The sequence below is a fragment of the Pholcus phalangioides genome, unplaced genomic scaffold (assembly GCF_987345545.1).
Source record: "Pholcus phalangioides strain wild (caught in Gottingen) unplaced genomic scaffold, Ppha-v1.0 ptg000008l_1, whole genome shotgun sequence".
NCBI classification, from domain to species: Eukaryota; Metazoa; Arthropoda; class Arachnida; order Araneae; family Pholcidae; genus Pholcus; species Pholcus phalangioides.
Window position 1 is genome coordinate 64044642 of NW_028301601.1, and position 21146 is coordinate 64065787.

The 21146-nt window shown below is 35.6% G+C and overlaps 1 long non-coding RNA gene across 1 annotated transcript; it reads right to left on the reverse strand.

The window, feature by feature from the left end:
- Positions 1 to 3724: 3724 nt before the first annotated feature.
- Positions 3725 to 14936, reverse strand: LOC149084758 (uncharacterized). Its single transcript, XR_016193042.1, has 3 exons — positions 14776 to 14936; positions 7094 to 7169; positions 3725 to 4013 (listed from the first exon to the last, which is right to left on the reverse strand). It is a non-coding gene; the product is annotated as an uncharacterized LOC149084758 (long non-coding RNA).
- Between the last annotated feature and the right edge of the window lie 6210 nt (positions 14937 to 21146).

The following is a 21146-nucleotide window of genomic DNA, read 5'->3' on the forward strand; positions in this document are numbered from 1 at the left end:
AATTCATGCTTTTGACTCTTAGAGGTCATACGTTGACCTTATTACTAAGCTTTAAACAAACCGTGAGTAGCGAAATCACTTTCATCGGTCGTGCTTTGAATTCTAAGCTCGCAATCAGTCAACGAAGATTCAAGAGCAGTTCCCCGATTTTCGCATGGGCAACATGGGCATTTGCCCAAGGCCCCATGTTTTAAGGGGATCCCCAAAATTTACAACAAACAATACTCAAATTTTTATAAATTTTATTTGCTGAAATTTTGGAAAATCAAATAATTTTCCCTAAATCACATCAGAACATTTCCAAAATTTTCATTATTAGCAAACCCTATGAAATATCAATTTTAATGTCATATCAGTAAGTAAGGGACTATGGATTTTTGATCAACACGAAATCCTTAAATCTTCATAAAGATTCCTTATATTTGCAATGCAAAACTTTATGCATCTGATCATGCAAACACTTTTTTCAGACGAACTGCAACAATTTCCATCCTTGGTTCAGGTTGGTGACACAAGGGCACAAATGTTAAATAACGCTAGAGATGTTTTTCCAAATGTTGAGACAGCATCGAATCATGATTAACAACATCACCAACATCAAACTGTTCTGAAGAAGATCATGCTTCTTATTAAACAGGACAAAATAATCAGTTCGCTCAAGTCTTTGACAAGAAAAACTCTCATCTCTTTAGCTTTATTGTGTATGAAGCTGAGATAACTCAAAAATTAGATTTTGGTGACATTATCAATGATTTAGCTCATATGAGAGTGCGAAGAAAATATCTACTGTAAGATATTTCATGGAGAATTCCACATTACATTTTTCATTTAAAATGGTGAATGTCCTTTTTTTGATGTGTTTGCAAACAACATGTACTGTATTTACTTTTATTTTAAAAACGATCTGCTAGGGATGAGTGTGATCTGAAACAAACAACTGTATTTGCTGACGAACCAAACCTCTTCGACCACAGTCAAAGGAAGAAGCCCTCAATACCTATTTTGCCCAAAGCCCCATCAAGCCAAAGTCGGTTCTGTTCAAGAGTTTATGAACGGAAGCGATTCACATCTCATCGCCTCCCCCACCCAAGATGACAAAAAATGTAAAATATTTTTAAATATTTTGCAAAAAAATAAAAAATATGGAAAGAACTTTTATATGTTAACTGTCACTTTTTTATATTCTATTTCAATTGATTTAAAAGTTTTTGAAGGTTTGTTACTAAAAATTTCTCTGGAAGAAATTACTCGTGCCTCCCCTCGCCCAATAACCTTTTGTTCATCTATTTCTTCTACCTCTTTTACCCTGATCGCGAAGGGTTATTATGACCATATGAAACAGATATCTGTGTGTGTTTTCCCCCCGTTCTCTCACCACCATCGTGATATCTCAACGAGATAATGATCAGCTGATAACGATGATGACGGTTCTCCTCAGCGTTTCCCCCCCTCCTTCTCACGGTATCCCCCCCCCCATATAATATAATCCTTCTATTTTATATATATATATTAAACTTCGGTTAACGAGCAAAAATTGTTAACAAATTTTGACTCGGTTAACGAGTGATGGTTCGCATTACGAGAAAAAATTGCGCTTTTTCTATTTATTTTCACGTTATCACAACTGAGCTGATGATTTTTAGCTTTCGCCCACTCACGTATTATGGAATTTTGGGTAATATTCTTCCCTACGATCTCTGGTAAGCGTGCCTCAGTCGGAAATTTAACACATGCGATTGTGAATATTTACCATACGAAACAAGATGTAGCATAGCAGCGATGCGTATGTGCACTTCTAGTTGGAAAAAAAAACTGTGGGTTGATTGCATTATTGAACGTGATTTTGAGGGGACCTATCTCATGAACAGCCACTACTTATCGAAGAGATTTTGTGCTTCGGGAAGACCATGGACTGAAGGTGCATAAGGATGGCGTTCAAGAACTAGTGGTGAAAAATGTCTAGAAGTTGACGGTAGATAAAGTGATGGATCTCTTTTGCAAGCACTAGCAAGAGTTTATGGGCGGTATCTCATCTGAGGAAGAGAGCGAAGTCCCAAACATGAAATGAGATTAGATAGATGTGTAGAATATGGGAATCTGCGCAAAACTCTGTAGAAAAGAAATCACCAAAATAAGGATGTAGCCGTGTGCAAGCAATGTGCAATCTCTCCAACGAACACTGCAATTTACCATTTCCCAGAAATCTTAAAACAGAGGCAAAATCAAGTGTCAATGGATAAGGTTCTTTTTGAAAGTCACGCAAGAAGAATAAGTTTGCAAACAACAGTGGGTCTGTAAATCATCTTAAACGATAGTCTTCCTCTCTTTCGTCGTTTTTTAGAGTAAGTTAATTTGTAAACATTATCATATTTTAGTATATTTAATTGCATTACATATAATTATTATTGTGTTTAATTATTGATTAAATGCAGTTTTTATTAGTCATTTTTATGTGAATGAATAATTGTGGTACGAATTATCCGAGTTTCCATTATTTCCTATTGGGAAGTTTGATTCGAATAACGAGCTATACGGATAACGAGCACGTTGGAGGAACGAATTAAGCTCGTTAACCAAAGTTCCACTGTACATGAAATAAAGTAAAACAACGCACAGATACAGCGAGTGAGAATGGAATGGAATGATAAATGAAATATCTTACCTTCGGGGGATCGTGAATTCCAACACGACTGACAAGTTTAAAATGAAGTATGATATACGTAAGTGGGATAAACAAGAAGCTACCCATACTTAGATGAAGTCAACCATAATCTTTTTTATGGGCAGTGCATTATGTAGTATTGATGATAATTATTTTTTTTTTTTTGTGATATATATATGCTTTTAAATTGGATATTTTGGTGATATTTGACATCCATATTTTTATGGGCACCTTTTTTTAGCCACCTCATTGGACAATTTATTTGTTGTGGTCTTTGTGTTTGTATATGTTACGATAAATGTGATAAATCCGATTATTATGCATAATTGCCGAGCATTTTGGTAAGTTTGATAAATTTCCCTAAATTTTTCACTTTTACCGGTGATTATGCATACTACCAAAGTGTGCCGTAGGTAAATTTGATAAATTTACATAAATTCATCACTTTTACCGGTGACTATGCATAATTCCCAAGCGTCGCGTCGTTGGTAAACATGATAAATCGTACTATATGATAGACTATGTTACATGATAATTCATACATACATTGTATCAATATATTGGGGTACGATCGTAAAATGTGTTATCATTAAACCGGGGCCCGACAATATTCATCACACATACAAGGCCTCATTTGGATTTTTTTTTTCTACTGATCAAATTCACCAATTACACTAGGGTAATTGGTTACTATATTTATACATAATCACAGATAAAGTCGATAAATTTCAAGTATTTATCAAATTTGCCAGCGACGCTCGGTATTATGCATAATCGGCGATAAAAGCGTTGGATTTTTCAAACTTACCAAAACGATTGGTAAGTATGCATAGTAACCGGCTATTATGTATAATAACCGATTTATCACATTTATCGTAATATATATACTATGTTTCATATTAGTGACGTGAAGTGATGATATTTTTTAAGAAAATTCATTAAATATTCCAGAAAATGTAATGCGTCTCTGAGAAGGTTAAAGTGTGTGTGTGTTTTTTTCAATAGTAAGTGTTATTAAAGTACATACGAGGTAATGTAAATTGCATTAAAACACTCCATGAGGCAATGCAAAATATATTGTTTATTGGCCAACGACAAAATTAAGATGTATACATTTTGAAGTTGTAAGGTATTTCTCTCAAAAACTAAACTTAAATGTATTGATACTGCATGCTACAATCTATGAAGAATCGCAATGCGATCGTGATCTTGCCTTATTTCTGTTCTCGGCAACGGCATGAATACTTTTTGATAGGACCGTGATTTTTGCAGTGAACCCCAGGATATCCTTGGTTGTTGCAACGAGCGAGGCAATCTAGACCATCAGAGCAAATGAAGTGTCTGGAACTTGCTGAAAGAGAGATGAAATTTTAAAAACATAACCGTACACGCATGCACGCACACACACACACACACACACACACACTTGGCTGAAGGTAAAATACTCATATAAGTGTCATAGAATGCATACGGAACAGGACCGGACCGAGTACGACCAGACTTGCTTACGCGATATAAGTTCACTGCCGCGAAGGGCGTGGCCGTGCCGGAGAAAATTGTGAGTTATAAGGAGAAACTAAATAACTGGGGTCCCTATCATGGAATCTAAATGACCTCTAGCCATGTAAGTGCAATCATTCACAGTTACAAAAAAAAAAAAAAAAAAAAAACGTGCGAGATCAGTCATATAACGAAGAGAATCAGATAATATAATGAGTTCTTGGGGGAAGGGAGCTATTTAGACAACCTTGGACAATGTACATCCAAAGACGAGATTCAAAGTAATATGTACTATACTCCGTTTCAGGTTAACTTTGCAGTGAAGAGGAAGCTATGAGGGAACCTCATCACTCGTTGCTATGGCAACAAGAGCCTCTCAACCAATGTATCGATGCGCGGCCTGGGTAAGGTATGGACGATTTCTAGGATACCGCGAAAATGTCGTTGTGGTTGCTATAGATTTTTGGATAATGGTAACCAATATTTTTTTCTAATTTAAAAATTTCAAACGAAGAAACATCGGTTCAAAACGATATTTTTCCTTTCTTTTTCACAAAATCATTAAAAAAATTGAAATATTCTGTATAAATAATCATCATAAAACTCCGATTTATGGGAACTTTATTTTGCGGCGGAAGAGTACACTCTCTACCTTTCTCTCCACTGCAAAGTTAACCTGAAACGAACTATAGTACAAATATATACACAAAAGTGCGAGACTGTACAAAACAAATGAGTAAAAATACAAAATAAATCAAGGGCCCTGGCGTGGAACCTAAGAGGAGGACACCGAGTCATGTACACTCAGATGCAATTTCGAAATCATATGCGAGGTCAGGTAAGTAATAAGTAAGTTATAACGAAAATAATCAGGTTGTACAAGAGGAGTTCGAGGACCCTTTTGGCAATACGATAGAATATATTTTGTGGAACTCGGTTATAACGAACGAGTAATAACGACGATTAAATTTTTTTTTTTTTAAACACGTTAGGTATAAAATAGAACAACAGATGAACATTCCTTGTACATGGTCAGCTCTAATCATAAAAATTTCTTAGGAAAACAGCATGGAAACTGAAATAAAAGGGACGAAAATTTTGTCGTTATATCGGAGGTGGTTACTTTTTTTTGTCGACGTTATAAACATGGTTAATTAACATTATTCTCTGTGAGAATCAGTTCCGATCGCCAATTATTGAGGTTTTACACTCTCGAAACTCGTACAGGGTGATTTCCGAACACATTTTGAGAATTTTTCCAACAGAAACCTCTACGACAAACGGTTGATGAGATAAAGGACGAATCAGAACTTAAAGGACACCCTGTATATTGGCGATAAATGAAATTTAATATTAACCTTTTTTATTTAACACATTGTGTGTGTATTTAATTCTCGATTGCTATCAAATATACATCTTTATATTATACATTCACGCTGCTCTTGTGTGCCCGATATTCACCACCATTTTGAATGAAAATCAATAATTTCTACATAATCTTGATAAAATTTTAATCAATTTTAACGTGAAATGTCCCGGTCGTTTAATATATATTGCACTTTTCAGCAGAGATATTTGCGAGACTGTTATTGAATGTGTATAAAAAGACCTATTAAATGAGGCCTTTAGCTCTATCTCTGCATGGGCTTTATTGAATTTTCATGTTATTAAAATTAAATTATACTAGATGTCGTAAAAAGGACTCCCTGATTTTAAAATGAAATAACTTGGAAACGGTGATCGAAAGAAGAATAAAACAAAAATGCTCATTTTGAAAGCCATTAAAATTCTGATACATAAGTTTCAAAATTAGTTGTAATGTTGCCGACAGGTGGCACTTCACATTTCCAAGAAATAGGATATAAACTTTCCTTTGCAAATAGTCGTTGTGATCACATCACCATAGATTCATAATGTGCACCTTTAGCAGCCCAGAGACGGTGCAAACGATCATTACTGAACGGTACGTTAGTTTTGGAACAATTTGTTACCTGGGTTGGAGGATCGACGAGGCACTTCGTGGTTCATGCAAGATGGGGCCCAACCACACCGTACAACAAAGGCTTTTGCCTTTCTTGAAGAACACTTCGGGAATAGTCATTGCATTGAACAATTCCACATTTAGTGGAACAGACATGGATTTGCTTCCTTGCACATCCGCTCCTAAGGACGGGATTACACTGTTAAAGTGCTTTTATAAAACGTGAAAAATACAACCAATAAGCTCATCGATTACATTCGAGCAAATGCATCTGATCAGTTTATTGGTTGTATTTTTCAAGTTTTATAAAAGCACGTTTACAAAACTTTTATAGTGTAATCCCGGCCTTACCCATGCGACTACTTTCTATGGGGGAAATTAAAGTTTTTTTTGGAACAATCATGCAACACTGGGCGAGCTTCAGGATCTTCGTCAATCTACAGAGGGTGATTGAAAATTTCATTCACCATTCACCATCATATCACAATATATTCAAAATGTTCAACTACTGCAGCACAGAGATGGCGCATGAAATTTGGGGTGAATGAAATTTCATTCACCCCAAATCAATCATGGTGAATGGTGAATGAAATTCACCCCAAATCAATCATGGGTGAATGGTGAATGAAATTTCATTCATCCCAAATTTCATGCGCTATCTCTGTGCTGCAGTAGATGCACATTTTGAATATATTGTGATATGATCTCAACGCCCGCTTGCAAAGAATAGCTTCTAGCCTATTTCTCGGACCCCGTATTGCTACTTTAGTTTGCAGCGCCAGCTGTCGGCAGTATTTGTAACTAATTTAGAAATTTTTGATCAGAATTTTACGGCTTTCAGGATGAGTATTCTTCTATCAATTACCGTTTCCCGGTTATTTCATTTCAAAATGAGGGAGTCCTTTGCCGTGGATGCGAGTGAGCATATAATAATAGCATAGATAACTTACCAAATACGCAGACCAGCAGACATACAAGAAGTACATACATAACCTTCATACTGAGTGTATTGTTAAAATTTCGATACTGAAAAGACAAAACAAAGAATATCTTTTAAAATATCGTCAATGATATAAATGTTCCTCGTAGGCCAGTATTACACTATAAAACTTTTAGAAAGCTCTTTTATAAAACCAAAAAACCAACCAATAACCATATCGGTTACATTGGAGCGAATGTAATCGATGGGTTTATTAGTTGTTTTTTCAAGTTTTGCGAGCGATTCTTTTATCAAACTTTTATAGTCTAATCCCGGCCGCACTCGATATCATTTTTATATGTAAAACTTTTCAATTTCAATTTATTTTATTAAATAACAGTTACATTCACAAAAATAACACTATCCAAGAGGCAAATGGCTGCCAATACTGGGGATTGATTGAAAATTAAAAACTGATACAAACTTTTCATGGGAAAAAAATATATATACATAAATTCAAACACACAAATAATCATAAATACAAAATCAAGTTAATTAGTATTACAAGTATTTTGAAATTAAATAGTAAATATTTATAATGTGTTCATTATGTTGAAGTAAAAAAGAAAACGGGGGGGGGGGAAGAAATGTGTGTGTGTAGATACATGTACATATTGTGGCTGGCTTTCGGAGTGCTACTTCAATTAGACATTAAAAGGGATTAATAAGATTTGCAGTTATGGAACTATGTGAAAATAAATACCTCATTTCAACTTACTGTATTTCCTGAGTCACTGAAACGAGGCACTATTACTCCTGTTTTTAAAGCTGGCGATAAAAATTCTCTGCTGAATTATAGGCCTATCTCAATTGTACCGATTTTTTCTAAACTTATTGAAAAAATTCTTTCAATTAGAATATATAATTTTTTGTATTCTGTGAATTTTTTTGCTAAAAACCAATTTGGTTTTCTAAAAGGACGAGGTGCTGAAAATGCCCTTTTGGCCTTTTCGAAATTTATTTATAATTTCATTGACAAGAACAAATTTACTGTTGCAATATTTTTAGATATTTCAAAGGCTTTTGACAATGTGAACCATTATATTCTCATTCAAAAACTTAATTCAGCTGGTATTCGGGGTCATATTGTAAATTGGATCACTTCATATTTATATAATAGAGAACAAAGAGTCAAAATACAGGATAATTTCAGTAATTATGTCCATATAAATAGAGGAGTCCCACAAGGATCTATATTGGGTCCTTTACTTTTTCTGATTTTCATTAATGATCTTTGTAATTTAGAATTTGACGGTTCCATGATCACTTATGCCGATGATTCTGTTTTAATGTATTCATGTGATGATCTTGACAGCCTTAAGAATCATATTAACCACGATCTAATATTAATTCAAAAATGGTTCTATGCTAATGATTTAAAATTAAATTTACAGAAGACAAAATACGTTAATTTCAATCTTATGCAATCTGATTTACATCTTAATCTAAAATTTCATACCCTCGCTTGTGATTTTCAACCTCATTGTCATTGCGATGTAATTCAAGAAGTAAATAGTATTAAATACTTGGGTTTAAATGTAGACAGCAATTTAAAATGGAAATGTCATGTTCATGAGCTACTTAAAAAACTTCGTTTTGTTTTATATAATTTTTATTATATAAGCAAGAAAGTTTCCGCTAATTTCTTAAAAGACCTTTACTATGCTTGGTTTTATTCACTTATAAATTATGGTGTAATTATATGGGGTGGTGATTATAAAACTAATTTATTTCCTTTATTTTCAATACAAAAAAGAGTTTTCAAAACTTTGAATCGGCGTCAGCCTCATTCTTCTACAATTTTTAGAAATCTTAATCTACTTCCTTTACGCCATAATGCTCTTTTTCGTATTATTCTGTTCTTAAACCGTAATAAAGGCTTATGCAGTTTAAAAGATAATGTTTCCGAGCGTAGACCTCATATGATTTACCGTATTCCTACTTTTAGGAAATAAATTTTTCGTAAACATTTTTATTATTTAGCTCCGAAATTATATAATTCACTACCACTAGAAATACAAAATATACCCACACACGCAGCATTTAAAAAATCATTATTCAAATTATTCATTTCAATACACGATGTAGACTCTTATTTTGACCTTTAGGAGGAGCAATAAAATTTATTCAATTTAGCTTTGCCACTTTAATTATGTGTATTTTTTTTCAATTAAAAAAAATGTTCTTGTTTGTGTTTATCTATGTATGTGCGAGTTTAATTTTTTTTCCTCATATATGTTTTATCTATAATGTTTTGTTTTATTTTACATTTCTCGCCATGCATAAAGAACTTTGTATTTTTTTGTGTTGTGTACGTTTCTTCGTTCTTGATTTTTTTTTTAATCTTTACGTATTTTTTTTTTATTTGACAGTGATAATTTTGTCTCTTTTATGTTGTATATCTGTCTCTTTTTTTTTTATTGTTTCTGTTCATGTCGTATGTTTTTAGATATTTTATTCATTAATTATCATGTAAATTTTCAATCATCCGTACAGGCATCACAGCCTCTGGATGATAAATATGTTTTGTTTTGTTTAAAATAATCTAAATCTCTGTATGTTGTAAATGAATAAATTGATTTGATTTGATTTGATTTGAAATTTCAATATCATTTATTGAGTGAAGATATTCTTTAAGCTTTCTTTTGAAATGAGGCAGATTTGTAATTGTTTGCATTTCATAAGGTATTGAATTGAAGAACTTTGGCGCTATGAAAATGAAGTGTTTTTGCAAAATATCTTTGTGTGCATGTGGAATAGAAAAAATACAATTTGGTCTACGTGGATTTACTGTAGTGCGCATGGGCAAATGGTATTGTTTTTTGTACAGAGTAATTGCAACTTTTAGCAAGTACAGCTGACGAACAGTTAAGACGTAAGCATTACGGAAAAGAATATTAGACTGGGTGATATAGTCATTATATATCAGTCGAATTACTTTTTTTTGTAGATAAATTATAGGACGAATATTACTATTGTAATCTCCGCCGTATATACAAAGATCGTAATATATGTGTGATTGAAACCACGAAAAATACAAATTTCTGATGAACACTTTATTGACCTGACTTCTGAGATGAAAAAACTGGAAAATCATGTACCTCAATTTATTATGTAGAAAGTTTACGTGTGATTTCCATTTTAAATTATTATCGAAATAGAGGCCGAGATATTTAATACTCTTGACAGCTTTAAGACAGTTACATGAACATGAAGTGAGATTACATTGGTTATTATGGTATATCAATTGAATAGGGTCAGGAGAATTATCTCATAGGGAAAATTTCATGTATTTTCTCTTTTCAATATTAATTTTCAGATCATTAATAAGAAACCAATTCCGAATTTTTAAAAGATCTTCATTTATTTTTTGGTTCAATACCTCTAGTGGATCATTACTTGCATACATGACCACCGTATCATCAGCGAAGCAGACAATTTTACCAAAAATATCAATGTCGCAAAAGTCATTTATGAATATTTGAAACGATAAGGGTCCGCTCATAAAATATAAATGAATATATTCTACACCAGGGCTGTACAAATTTATCAGTCCGCGGGCCAGATATGCAGTAATTCTGCCACTCGAGGGAGTGAAACTTGTCGTCTTCGAGTCGGGAATGCGGGTTAGTTAATGATAATCACAACAGTACTGACGGGGAATTACCCACCTCTGACTTGGATGGCTTCTCGATTGACAACAAACCACCGGGCAAATTAAAATGTGTGTTAATAAATGCCAGGAGCTTGGGTAACAAGAAAGATTTTTTAGAAACTATGATATTTGTGGAGGACTTGGATCTTATAGCCATTACAGAATCTTGGGCAAACGATGGGGATGAATCTTTCTTACACATCTCCGGATACGATACTTTTTTGAGAAATAGATCTGATAGGAAAGGGGGTGGAGTGTTGATATACGTGAAATCATGTTTGAAGGCTAGAGAGTGTAACGTGCAGAGAAGTGATATTGAAACCATATGGGTTGAACTTGAGAACAAAAGACGTCATAAGCTTATTGTTGGGGTTTGTTACAATCCACCGAATAGGGATCAAAACTACATCGCCAAAATGCATGATGAAATTTCCTACATGTGTAAGCGAAAGAGGGTTCTCATACTAGGGGATTTCAATTACCCGGGTATTGATTGGGAGAACCTTTCATCTGGAAATCAGTATGAAAGAGACTTTCTTAAGTTGGTGCTCGAAAATTTTTTGTATCAGCATGTATCAGAAGCCACTAGGGGTACTGCTATTTTGGATTTAGTTCTTACTAGTTCTGAGGATCTAGTTGAACATGTTTCGGTGGGGGAAGAGTTTTCTTCCAGTGATCATCGTATCGTCAGATTTCACTGTAACTTTTCCTCGGGTGAGGTTGATAACAAAAGACTGGTTCCTTGTTTTCGGAGAACTAACTTTGATGTTTTGCGAAGAAGGTTAGCGGAAGTTTTCAAAGACCGGTTGGAATCAGTAGGGGTGGTAAGTCAATGGGAAGAATTTAGTACGAAGCTGTCCTCTGTTTTGCACGACGTCATACCCTTTGTTCGAAAAAAGCGTGTTTGTACATCACACCCTCTATGGTTCACGGATAGCGTGCGGAACCTTTATCTTGAAAAGAAAAGAGCATTCAGAGAGTATAAAATTGGACGAGGTGACCTATCATTGTTTACTGATAAAAGAAGACTGTTGAACAAAGCGATAAGGGATAGTAAAAAGCAAGTTGAATCTAGGTTGGCAGATAACATTGGCTCTGACCCAAAATCATTTTTTCGATACGTCAATAATGGATGTAAGGGGACAGTTGGCCCCCTCTCGATAGGAGGCTCAAAAGTAGAGAGCAATGTAGGCATGTGTAGTGCTTTCAATGACTTTTTCGCGTCGGTTTTTAATGGAGATAATGATATTCGATATACGGGTGTTGCATGGGGTAATAAAACGCTCAACGATATTCAAGTGGAAGACGTGGAGGTCCTAAATCTTCTAAGAAATGTATGTGCAAGCAAAGCACCAGGACCAGAAGATATCTATCCCAGGGTTCTCAGGGAAGGTGCTAATGAATTGTTGGGGCCAGTCGCACAGATATACAGGAGTAGTGTTGCTGAGGGTATCGTCCCGAGAGATTGGAAACTGGCTAACGTTGTTCCGATATTTAAGAAGGGTAGTAGAGAAGTGGTGTCTAATTATCGTCCAGTGAGTTTGACGAGCTCCCTCTCGAAAATTTTGGAAATTATCATCAAAAGGCAGTTTGTGAAGTGGATAGACGAGAATAATGTATTGTCGGATAATCAGCATGGGTTCAGGAAGGGGAAGTCATGTGTAACTAACCTCCTTTGCTTCTATGATTACGTGACTAAGGCTTTGGGTAAGAGCAAAAATGTCGACGTTGTTTACCTTGATTTCCAGAAAGCATTCGATCGGGTCCAACATGGCAAACTCTTGAAGCGTTTACACGAGATTGGAATAGGGGGCAACTTGCTGAATTGGATAGAATCGTGGTTAAGAGATAGGTCGCAACGAGTTATGGTGAACGGGGAATTCTCTGGTTGGACAGACGTCACAAGTGGAGTTCCTCAGGGAAGTGTCCTTGGCCCCATACTTTTTTCACCTTTTATCGACAAACTCGATCAGGGTATCGATGGAATTACTAGCAAATTCGCAGATGATGTGAAGCTAATGGGGGTAATCGGAAATGAAAGCGATAGGGAGTTGCTCCAGACCAACTTAAACAAGATTGCAGCATGGGCAAATGAATGGAGCATGACGTTTAGCGTAGATAAGTGCATGGTCGCTCATTTTGGTTCGAACAACCCACGGTTCTCTTACGAGTTGAATGGTGTCACTATCCCGGATGCAACTAGAGTCACCGATTTGGGAATTCTCATTGACGAGCGACTTAAGTTTTCTGAACATTGTTCAGCGGTTGTCAAAAAATCGAATAGAATGCTTGGTCTCATTTTCAAAAAGGTCTCTTCGCGTTCTCCTAAAGTCATTCTTCCGTTTTTTCGAGGCTTAGTTCGTCCTGGACTGGAGTATGCTGTAAGGTTTTGGAGACCATACCTACAGAGGGACATAGACTTGGTTGAAGGGTTGCAGAGAAGAGCTACGCGTGTCCTTATTGGCACACAGGGCTTGAGTTATGAAGAAAGACTTCATTTTTTGAATATGTTTACATTGGATGAACGCAGGTGTCGAGGAGATATGATCGAAGTGTTCAAAATTTTCAATGGGATGGATAGGATGGACCATGAACTTTTAGTACACCGCCAATCGACTGCTTTTACAAGGGGACACCAGTATCGATTGGTGAGGGACAATGCAAGGTTATGGTGTCGCAGGGAATTTTTCTCCAATAGGGTTGTTAATAAATGGAATGGCTTACTCCCGGAGGTAGTAAATTGTAACACAATTGACACGTTTAAAAAGAAATACGATAAACATGTTGGGGTAAATCGAGAAGCTATCCATTCTTAGAATAAGACAACCATAAGTATTCTTTATGGGCATTGTATAATATTTTATCATGTGTATATATTGTTTAATTTGTGTTAATTGCATTTTTAATTGGGTTGCTGTATTTTTGAAACATATGACAACCATATTTTTATGGGCATCTTTTTATCAGCCACCTGGTTGGGCATTTTGCCTGTTGTGGCGTTGTATTTGTATTTGTATTTGTATACATAGGGGTTACGTATATTTCATGGGACATTTTTTCATAATTTTCGTTCCCAAACTTTTTCGTAAAATGTCCGGTTTTTTCCATATTTTCAATCGAGGCTTATTTTAATTTTTGAGGTCAAGAATTAAGATTATTTTCATGACTTATAAATCCCTAACTGTTAACTGCGGCTTCGCTCGCGTGGATTTGGTAGCCTTTTCACCCGCGTTTGACCCGCGGGTGAAAAGGACCCCGACCTTGCCGAAGGTTGCGCACCCACTGCTCTTCACTCTTTTGGGGGGGGGAAACGAAGCACTATGAACAGAAAAGACTTTTTAGTTCAAATTAAATATAGTGAAACCTCGCTATAACGATACTTGATATAACTATAAATTCCTCTACAACGATGTTTTCGTTGTTTTTGTTCATTTTTATGTTAAACTCCTCTCGATACAACGTCATATTTTACTACGATAAACCCCTCTATAACGATCTTTTTTGACGATATTTCAAAATCACTATATTTCACTCAAAATCACCTGCGATATATTTCTAAATTCCTCACCAGTGTCTCTTCTTCCGAGGCTGTTTGGTAACAACGGTGTTTTACACTATCTACCGTCCAAAACTGTAAATAAAGTTGCCGTGAAGCTACTTTTTCTGTGTAGTACATGAAAGTGTTGTGCTTTAAACCATTTTGCGGTGTGGAACCAATAACTGAATTTTATTAATAAATTGATAAATTTTTACCTTTTGTTGCGAATAAATGCTTATAAGTGCATTTTATATTGGTACCAACAATGCGCCAATTCAGAAGAGATGCCAAACAACAGCATAAAATGGTGGTGACTGATGACAATATTTCCTCTCGATGTAAAGGGATAGTCCGTTTACAACGATATTTTCTCTTAGTCCGTAGAGTTTCGTTACATCGAGGTTTCACTGTAAAACGCGTGCACAGATAATGAAATGATCAAGTAAAAATGAACACTCACCTGGAATTGAATGGAAATACTTTTCGTTGGTTATTGGGAGATTATACTATCAATATTGTTCATACCTCGCATTTGTATAAATTATATGTTCTACGAGATATTGCGACACACGTATTACCGTAACAATAACGTTGCTAATTTGAATTTCAAAACTTTTTTTCGCGTTTGTGTTCACACCTGGCATTTTTGACTAAAGCAATTTTTCTTCCGTGTAAAATTCCTCCCTGACGTGTGAATATGTCCTTTAAATCACCTGACGATAATGGGTGCATTCGCAAGAAGTTGTGTAACGAAATAATTTAAACGTTCATATCTCGGGAAGCATTCAGAATATATAAGTGTTTCTCATGTGTATGGGTAGATCTCGTTTATTTTAATAATACTGTATAAACTCGTGTATATAAGCCAAGCTTTTTTTTTGTTAAAAATTAGTTCATTAATTGGAAGGGGAGCCTGGTAAATTTCTGCAAAGAAACAAAACTGACTCACGTTGTACTTTTGGTGGTCCTCAAGTGGTGTTTGGGGGGAAGGGCGACTTATACACAAGTACAACTGCCCCCCCCCCGGATTATTCGGATAAAATCCTCTAGAACCAAAATTCTTCCCACAGAGTGTTAAAGTCTCCCTCGCAATGGAATAATTTCAAAAAACGTTCCCCGTTTAATATAGAAACTCATACGATAACTGTAAATACATATTAACCGGTATAAACTATTTTTTATCAGATAAACATAAAAAATTACCAGAACAGAATTGTGTTTTTAGCCGAGACCCAGCCCTCGGGGGCCGACATTCGGCATACAGGCTGACCAGGACGGTCTATGAGGAAGGTGAAAGAAAGATTGTGTTTAATGATTGTTGGCGTGAAATTGCGTGTATATATGTGTAGTGTGTGAGAAGAGAATTTACATTAAAAAATTGGTGTTACAAATTAAGATTTATAGGAAGTCTAGATTTGGCGGGGAGGGGGGGGGCTTCCCTAACGTCAAATTTGGCTCCAGTACATTTAATTATTTAATTTTGTTTTTGTTCTCCGTTTGGCCCACAGGGGGAGCTATTTTTTCGATTGAAAGCGAAAATCTGCACAACATCATAGCTTCATGCAATGTCTTGTTCAAATAAAATGAAAAGAAAATTTTATCATTTTTTGATATTTGATTTGTTCCAAGGCCTTTATTAATGATTACCATACTAACGGTATGAAACAGTAATTTAATTGCTTCCCGCATAATCGAATACCCCGCTTAATCGGATATTGTGTGCTGCAACCGTCGATATACGTTTGAGCGGGGCCGATACGTTTGGCTGTTTTAGCTGATGAGAGGCTTACGGCGACGTTAAGATTTCTGCATGACCCACATACTAGAGCAGGGAGCCCCTAGGTTACTACTTCTTTACCACACACCAACTCCGGTCATATCGCCGTATAGCAATTTACTGCCGATCGAGTTGGGTTGAAAATGAAGGTGCCATCTATCGGTGGTCATGTCAGGTTCGCAAGGGAAAAGAACTTATTAACTACATTCTTCCTCAGGATCGAATCTTCGGACCTGACAGTAGTCCCCATGCAACACGATACAGACATAACATGTAACTGTAAAATGGAAGACAGATGGCAGAACCTAAATAAGCGCAACTCAACAACATAAATACGTTAGGAGCCACACATACACTCCGAACGCATATTCCGGCATGTGTCGATTCGTTAGAAATTCTGCCGAGGAATGTGTACGAGGTGCATGCGCAGTTAAGTAATAGTAGTAGTCTTCATGGTGGTGGACGAAACTCCACCTTTGTTGGGGACCACGTATTTCTAGCAACTATCAAAAGAGTTTATAAATATAATCTCTCTCTCAGCATAATAACATATTCCATACTCTTCATTAAATATACTACACACCAACATTCGCAGTGTTAGAGCATGGGCGGAGATACGGGGGGGGGGGCGTCAACGGTGGAGTCAACTCATCTAATGTTTTTTGTATATATGAATTGATATCATCATCATCGTGCCCCCCCCCCCAGCAAGAATGACCTTGCCCCCCCCCCCCAGACTTCCAAGTCTATCTCCGCCTGTGTGTTAGAGCAAATTTTGATCAATTATTGTCTACTTTGGGCGACAGCATTGAAACTATAAATATTATTGTTTTGTCTGAGGTTTGGATCTTTGATTATGAAACCAAACATTTTCACATTCTTGGATTTATAATCTTTTCATGTTGTCGCCAATATAATAGTTCAGGAGGTATATTGGTATACTGGAAATAATATACATAAATGAATTCCTCAATTTTAATCAAATATCTTCAATAGCCATGCATACTGCTGAAATAATAGCCCTAGTTGAACCATCTTTAAACATGACCATTTTTTTCTATCTACAGATCCCACTTATTTCCAGTAGCAGAATTTATCAATGAATTGGAACTTATTTTAAATAATACCAAACGTAAAAATATCATGATCATTGGTGATATCAATATTGACTTCTTGAACACCGAATCGAATATTTGTATTCATTATATGGATTATCTATGTAGTTTGGGTTTTCAACCTTTGATTCAAAATATAACCAGACCTCAGTCAGGAATATGTCTTGATCACATTTTCTTGCGTCATTCCCCACAATAATTACTAATATTTATTCATCTATATTTTCCACCGATCTGACAGATCATAACCCTATACTCTGCAAATTGTTATTCAGTAATATGTAAGTTATTCAGTTAATGTAATTAGCAATGGTCGCAAACTAAAATGTTCTGCTAAAATAATTGATTACAACGAGCTAATTAGGTATCTGCACAACTATACATTTTTATCAAATGATACTGACTCCTTTGACTTGTTCTATGAATATGTATCCAAACTTCAAACGATTGTTCAAACCCATACTAGAAACGTCAACCACACAAGATATAAAATCAAACAGAAACCTTGGATCTCACTCGAACTAAAACATCTTATAAAAATAAAATAAAAGCAATACAAAAAAATCTCCAAAATACCCCTCTGATGTTTCTATAAAAATAGCTTATAAAAATGTTGCTCGAATTGTCAAGCCCCAAATTAGAATTGCTAAAAATAATTATTACTCCGAACAATTTTCGAAATGTAACACATCCAATAAACGCTGGAAGTTATTGGATGAAATAATATTCAAAGACAATAATCAAAATTCATTACCAACTAACTGTGATAACAACAGCCTCGCTCAAAATTTCAATGCCCACTTCGTTAACATTTCACCACTCAATATTAATATAAATGATGATTATAAACACTATATCCAGTCACACATCAGTCGATTCAATATGCGTTACTCCAACTTTTCCGGAAGAAGTTTCAAAAATTATTAAAAGTTTACCTGCTACTGGGTCTTCCTCAGATACGTTGAACTCGAAAGTTCTAAAAATACTTCCAAATAATATCTTAAACGTACTCTCCGACTTCGTCTAATAATTTTATTACAAATGTAGAATTTCCTGAGTCATTAAAATTAGCAGTTGTAACCCCAGTTCATAAAAATGGTGATCCGAATGATCTCAGCAACTTTAGACCGATTTCAGTTTTGTCGTCACATTTAAAGCCTTTTGAAATTATCATACTCCATATCAGCCACCTCTAAATTAAGAATAGAATGTTTTTTCTCTGCTCTCGCATGTTTTCTATTAGTCAATATGGTTTTCTTCCAAACAGGAACACAAGAGACTGCCATTTAGACATTCACTAAGTATATTGTTGAAAAAATTGATACATCCAAAAAGACTATTTCCATTTTCCTGGATATATAAAAAATATTTGAGAGTGTCGACCGTCGTATCTTACTCAATAAATTACATATTTTCGGAATCAGAGGTAACGCACATAAATTAATTGCTTCTTATCTTAATCATATATCTCAAATAGTTAAAGTTGGAAAAAACTTAGTAATCCATTGGAAACAATCAAAGGAGTACCTCAGGGCTCTGTTCTCGGACCATTATTATTTAATATATTCGTAAATGACCTTTGTAACATTGAATTACCAGGAAAAATCATCACATTTGCAGGTGTCACAGTATTGCTTTATTCAACTGATGACGATCATTCACTAGCAAGTTCGATAAACACTGATTTATTGATAATTCGTAATTGGTTTATCAGTAATGACTTACAAATAAATGTAACAAAAACTAAGTTTATGTACTTCTCTTCTATGGCTAATATAAACTTCAACCATAATCTGATATTCCATAATAATAATTGCCAAAATATTTCAACTTGTAACTGCCAGAGTCTCGAACAGGTTTTCACGATTAAATACCTAGATATTCATATTGATCATAACCTCAGATGGAAAACTCATGTAAAATATTTGCAAAATAAACTTCGTTATGTAATTTACAAATTGTATTACCTTAAACCATATATAGATCATTCGTTCATGTTAACACTTTATTACTCATTATTCCATTCCCTTCTATTATATGGTTTGACTATCTGGGTTGACGACTTCGTTTCAAATCTTACACCAAAAAAGAGCGATAAGACTCATCACAAGTTACTATTTGACTCCTTCCAACAACGTTTTCACACAGTCTTGGAATCCTTCCCCTACGTCAGCTTTATTTGTAGAAAATGTATTACAATTATTTTTAAACGACAATTTTCTTTACCTTTGAACAGTTCCCGTTTCTCAAATATATTGGAACAATATGTACTCTTTACCAAACTCTTCTGAAAAAGCATTTTACTTACCTCATCCTGAAATTTTGCTACTCTTTACCAACTATTTCTTTACCGCACGCCAACTCCGGTCATATATCGCCATACGGCAATTTCCAACCAGAGGAGTTGGGTGGTAAATGAAGGCTCCATCCATCGGTGGTCGCCCCAGGTTCGGTAGGTAAAGAACTTGCTTCTAACGTTCTATGCCCGGATTTGAACCCATGGACCTTGATGGTAACCTTCTCAGTGAAAGACGAGCATCTTGCCACGGGGCGCCACTCGGGTACAATAGCAGAGACTAGGGTGACCCAGTCTCTGTCGTTCGAATTACTTGCACCGTCAATTCCTTTGGCGCAATAGCATGGACTAGGGCGGCCAGTCTTTTTACCAACTGACATCCTTAACATTACTAACTTATTACCTTTCAAAAGACGCATAAAGCAATATCTTTTTTTTCAATCAGGAACATCGAGATTTGATTTGCTCTATGCTCCTCAATCAGTTAAATTATGAATCTATTTGATCTTGCGCTTTGCAACATTATATTGATTTTTGTTATTTGTACTTCTCTGAAAATCATGCAATGTGTATTTCATATAATTGCACTCCTTGCTGTTGCCAAAAATACTACAAATTATGCGAAAGTTTTGTATTGACATTTGATTTTTTTTTTTAACCCCCCCTTTTCGTAAAACTGTGTGCATATGTGTTTTTCTAATATTTCGTTTTTCTATTTTAGTTTGTTGATATTGTTCACTAATAAACAACTGCGTTCCTTATTATTCATTATAAACTTGCAATGTATCATCCAGTATGGGTCTCTAGACCCCTTGACTGATATCTTTTTGACTCATCTTGTATTTATGTAAAAAAATTAAAACAATAAACCACTTCCAGAAATTCTCGGCTCGTGCTGACGACATCGCCCGCTACAGAGTTTGGCGCCAATTCAATTTTTCTACTTCGGCAATCTCTCAGCTCTTGTAGTTCGTCTATTCGGATATTTGACGGAAATGGCGTCGCCTTATAAAGCTTTTTCTGCTCTTTTCAAGTATGCGCTCAGTTTTGCGTGCAGGTTTTTCAGAAACTTCACACGTTAGAGTTTTTTTCAGAATTTACGATATTTTCTCACATAATCCATACTATCCACCATAACTCTAAAATAGTTTGAGATAAGCAGGTGCGGAGGGTGCAGCCGCTAAATGTTATGGGACGCTAAACGGAATAAAAAATCAGCGATTTCAATGAGATTCATTTTGAATTCTTAACAAAGCAGTAGCTTACAATTCTGTCAAGACAGGGATTCCACAGGTCTAGGGTATTGACAAGTCCCCCAAGTCGAGAGTGCACGTGAGTTTCGAGCCCCGAGCGCTGGACCAGAAAGAGAGCGAAATTCTCTCTTCAATGACATATTTTAAAAGTAGGGGTGGGGGGGGGGGGGTGGCAAAATGCGTACTTGGTCCAGCAGAAAGAGTATTTAGTTGCAGTTCTGCTGGGTAGATGATCCGTTGTCTAGCCTTTCCATTATTGCTACAGAGAGCAACAGGCCTACAACGACAAATTATTCAATCATTATACTTCACGCATAGTTAGAAAACTGGTGGCAGATGGCAGCTCTACGCATAACAAGCATTACACAAAAACAAACTTCGCGTCAGGTT